Source organism: Crocodylus porosus, unplaced genomic scaffold, assembly GCF_001723895.1.
Source record: "Crocodylus porosus isolate Cpor-Errol unplaced genomic scaffold, CroPor_comp1, whole genome shotgun sequence".
NCBI lineage: Eukaryota > Metazoa > Chordata > Crocodylia > Crocodylidae > Crocodylus > Crocodylus porosus.
Genome location: NW_017728949.1, coordinates 62936678 through 62941733, shown reverse-complemented (window position 1 = coordinate 62941733; position 5056 = coordinate 62936678).

The window sequence follows — 5056 nt, the reverse complement described above, 5'->3', positions numbered from 1 at the left end:
TCCTCCATCCTTTGTAGGCTTTCCTTTTTAGTCGCAGGAGGTCCTCTTGCTGCCTTTCCTCCGTGTTGGAATAGATTTAGCTTGTGCACTGAGGATCGCTTCCTTGAGAAGCAACCACTCTTCTTGAACTCCCATCCACTCTTCCTGAACTCCCATCCACTCTTCTTGAACTCCCATGGCCGTTTCAGATATACGATCTTGTGCTCCGTGTTCTTAAACACTTATATGTAAAGATTTCTGAATAGCGATGGCCTTGCTGATTTCAGTGGGACTATTCACAGGTGCAAAGTTACTCGCAGGTACAAATCTTTGCTGAACCAGTGACTATATGTGCATGTTATCTGTATAGAGCTACATCCGTTCAACATAAGAAATAAACGCTGGCAACACATGGTGCCTCGTCCTTCTCTAACTGGTTACCTATATATCAGGGAACAGAGTAAAACTGACTCACTTATATTAAAAGCCCAGCATCAGTGTGTGTGAAGTGCTGCACAAAAGGCCCCAGCAGCTAAAACAACCAGGCATTCAATTCACATAACAATTCCATTTAATTCCTCTCTCGACAGCCAGACAAATTCTGCTTGCAGCCGCCCTGGTGTAGACGTGGTGTAAAACCTGGGAAAGTCATTTATTCTGAGATGACCCAGAGCTGAGTTTAGCACAAATCCTTAAGCCAAATGTTACCTGGGACTCCAACTGATTATATATTTTATCTGAATATTTATCTTTTTCAAATTTGACTTAAAATCTATAAGTAATTAGTTATTGTACTGGCTACAGTATTGCCAAATGCTTCCCTTAATATTTTATTCAGACAATGAGTTATAACTCTGAACCCATTCTAGTCACACCAACCTTCAAAGGTCTAAATGAGGAGGGGGGGAGTTAAATGCCTTAATATCTCTGAGTTTTGCAAAGATACTAGAGGATTTGCTGAGGGATTCTCTGTAGGAAGAAGAAAGAGTTTTATAAGCAAACAGCATAACTTGTACCTACAGTTCAAAAGGGAACCGGCATCAAAATGCAGATTATTTAGATGGAAGCATGCTAAATCACTGCTGTTCAATGGCTGCCTTTGTCTTTGAGTCTGAGGTTAAAACTAGTTCAGAAAAAATATGAAGGCCTAGTCCTTGCCTTTGTTGGTGTTAAATGAATGTTAACAATACAGCTCCCAGTGTAAAAAAAAATTGCAGAATTACTGTTTGGAAAAAGAAAAAAACCTGAGGACAAAAGCTATACAGTATGTTTTGGATGGTTTAAATGCCAGCATCCTTTTCCACATGGGACAGGAAAAAACTCTTCTCGGGGCATTTAAAGCTACTTTATACAAATACTAACAAACAAGCTTCAGTGGGAATAGTTTTGTTGAGGACAGCCAATAATACACAGTACAAGGAAGATATTTAACCCTAATCTCTGCCATAGGAAATCCTACTGGACTCAGTAGAAGCCCCATGCAGAGGACTTGTAGTACTGAGCCATAAATAATTCAAGATGTGAATTATTTCCCCATACGTAGCTACAACTGCAGATAAATGCATGGTTAGCCTGGCCTCTTCTGATAACATGCCAAATATCACATTGTGGAATTAGGCAGACTTTTTACTCAAAGAAATTGCAAAATTGCAACCAATTTACATAGATTTCAGTAGGGCTAAAGACTACTATGGTCATTAAGTCTGACTTCCTGTAGAATGCAAGCAAGAGACTTCATCCCATAATTTCTGCCCCAAGCCCCTAACTTTTGAATGAGCCATCACCTATCTTCTAGAAAGATGCCTCATCTTGTGTAGAAGATTGAGTGACGGAGAATCCAGCACATTCCTGGGCAAGTTGTTTCAAGTTAAATTATCTTCACAGTATGGGCGCTGTATTTTTTGTCTGCGTTTCTTAGGCTTTCCGGCCTTGATTTTGTTATGTATTTTTCCATTAAAAAGCTTTTGAGTATCAGAAATTGCTTCCCTGTGTGATCATGTATAGGCAGTTACAAAGACATCTCATGACCTTCTCCTGGATAAACTAAATAGATTGAACATCCTTAGCTTCTCACTGCAAGGAATGATTTCCAGACCTCCAGTCATTCTGGTAATCCTTTCCTGAACCTTTTGTCATTTTTCAACATCCTTTCTCTTTTACTAGTTTTCTCTTACGCTCAGAGTGTTTTTCAAAGTCTAAAGGGTCCAAATGAAGTCCAGAAAAAAGTCAAAGTTTTTCTCAATGTATACCAATCCTTCTTGGAAAGCACAATCCAACATTAAAATTTTAGAAAAGCCATAATGATATATTATTAATATGTTATATTGATATTTATTATATTCCTGGGCCTGAGCTGGAGAGGTGCTTCAGTCTCTGCTGGAGTCAAAGGCAATAGGAAATGCATAGCACCCTGAGATTTGGGCGTAGCAGATTCTGTTCACTTCTACTTGTGTTCAAGCTGTGAAGGCAATTTATTTGAAGGAAATTGTTACTACAGCCTTCACTCGTGAAGAGTTCCCATCATGATCTTTTGGTCCAAATCTTGTCTCACACCACTTTACACCCTGCCGTTCACGTGATTCAGACAGAGACACTAAGTTTAAGGTGAGATCCGACCGGTATCCAGCCTCTCCAGTGGTTCCCAGTGGAAGTGGAGTGTACTTGGGTCCCTACCAGAAAACCTTGGTTATGGGCCCATCCCTGGGTTAAAATGATGAGAGCAAGTCCCAGTAGCCCTCTATGAATGTATAATCACTACTCGTCTCCAAGGGCTGCAGCGTCTGGGTCACAGGACTAAAAGATAAAGTATATTTTCCAGACCCAGGAAAAAACTGTTGATCCAACTTCGGGTGCTATAATGTTCCTCTAATAACAGCTCGGGAGAGGCTCCTGCAGGGAAGCTGGAAGGGGGAAATACTCTGTCTCCACAAATCTATTTATCCTGATCAACTTTTAAATGAAGTGTCTCCTTTATACTACAAACAGGGTTTGCCACTACTATGAAGGTAGAGAGGGGAGAACACCTTTTGGCTTGCTTTCCGTTTTCTTGTTTCCCACGACAAAAGTAACACCAACAAGCAAAAAAGCCCACCCTTAACCAATGACAACAACAACAAAAACCCTCCTCTATTAGAAAAATCTATTCTTGGTTTTTCTGCTGGAGAGCTTTCAGCTTTGGCACGTGCACAAATGCAAGTTGGGGGTGGGAAGAAAACAAAGATATTTTGTTGTGACGGCCACTGCTGCAATGGTGCTCTGAGGCAGCACGACTTTCCAGCCCTCAGATCAGAATATGTAAAAGCATAAAACCCCAACTTTTTCAACATTTCATTGCCCTGAGCAACTCAGTGCCACATGCCATTATGTCCCTGGATGTCATCTGGGACCAGCCAGGGAACGACATGACGTGACCCAATGCAACCAGACACAGGGCATGGAGGGTTTAAAAATAAAAAGTACAATCCCTGGTAAACATGTGGGGTTCTGCTCTGCCCTGCCCTCAGTGATGCAGAGACTGCACCCGCTGACTTCAAGGCAAGGCCCACGGGCAGGATCGAGAGCAGAACGTGAGTCTCTGGATGTCAGACAGCACATTTCAGGCCACATCTTCAGCTGGAGTATATGGACATTGCTCCCCTGATGTCAAGGGAGTCACATTGATTGACACCAGTTACGGACCTGATCCCTTCTTCTTCTGCTGCTGTTACTGTACCCAGCCTTCTGTGAGGCTGCTTGGCTCACATTAGCTATATAAAACCATTATAATTGCATGTCAAGTGCACTTCAATTATAGGCATATTTTATAAGCTCTAATCCACTCTTGCTTCCCAAGTATCCTTTATTATAAAATTATAGCAGCATTTCACCAGGGTGAAATGCTGTGATTCCTGTGTATGTAAATACCAGCTATGGCAAATCCATAGCTGCTTAGAAATCAATCCCTTTTTACACCAATTGAGAACCAAGCGCTATAGATTCATAGGGCTAATCCTATGGGTTACTCAATACGTATCAACAGGAAGCAAAAGAAGGTTTCAGCAGGCTGCCCCCTATGAAATCTATAGTCTTCCTCATGTCACAAGCTGAGCACAGGGGTCCAAAACCTCTGGTCAGATCAGCTGAGGCCTCTGCAATGCAATGGGCTAACCTGCATTATGACTAGCCTCATATTAATTAAACTGGTTTCCATATTTGCTTCTCCCATTATTTGTGCTGCTGATGCATATAATTCAGGTACTTAAGTATTTTGTTGAACACTGAAGCTAGGTGCTTAGGGAGCTAAATGACCTTACTTAGGGATGCAGAAAGAGAGACCCAATTAAGGACCAATTAAAAAACACATTCCCAATGAAAGATTTCAAAAGCCTTAATCCATTCAACTGCAGGCTGATCCTCATTCTCACAGCATAATCCTTGATCCCATTTGAACCTCCCTATAAAAGTAAGCAGCCCACACTTCCTGGCTAAACAAGAGCCACGAACTCTCATGACAGAGAGTGTACCGGCTGCAGAAGCACAGCATTACATATGCCAGCAGATCTCTTTCCCTGGAAAAAAGCTGGAGTTATCCAACTTCCCCAGCTAACCAGGGAAGCATTGGGCAAGGAGGAGGTAGAGTGGCAGGTGTAGGGAGAAATAGGCCAAGTATCAAGTATTACAGCGACAGGCAGAGCCAGCCCACCCTCCTGACAACTCTGGCAGCTGCCCTGGGCAGTAGAGTTCAGGGGAGCAGCATTTCTAGAGGAATTTGTAAGTGCCCAGCACAGTCAGCTATGCAAGTGTGTAAGTGGGGGAAGCAAAGTATCCACATCAGTGCTGGAGATGCGGATCCACAATATTCTGAAAGGGGGGAAAAAGGAAACTGCGAGGTGCAGTTGCCTCTGCTGATGCAGAATACAAGTCTCCATCTCACTGCTCCTGCAGGAGGGCAGCCAGGGCACAGTGCTGGAGTGTCTTTGTTTCACACTAAGTTGGCTTTTACTTTGGACATCCTAAGCTTCCCCATGAGTGTTTCAAGTCGCTCTGAGGCAGCTTTCTGCTCTTTGGAGTAGCTCAACGCAGTTAATTCACTCTTACA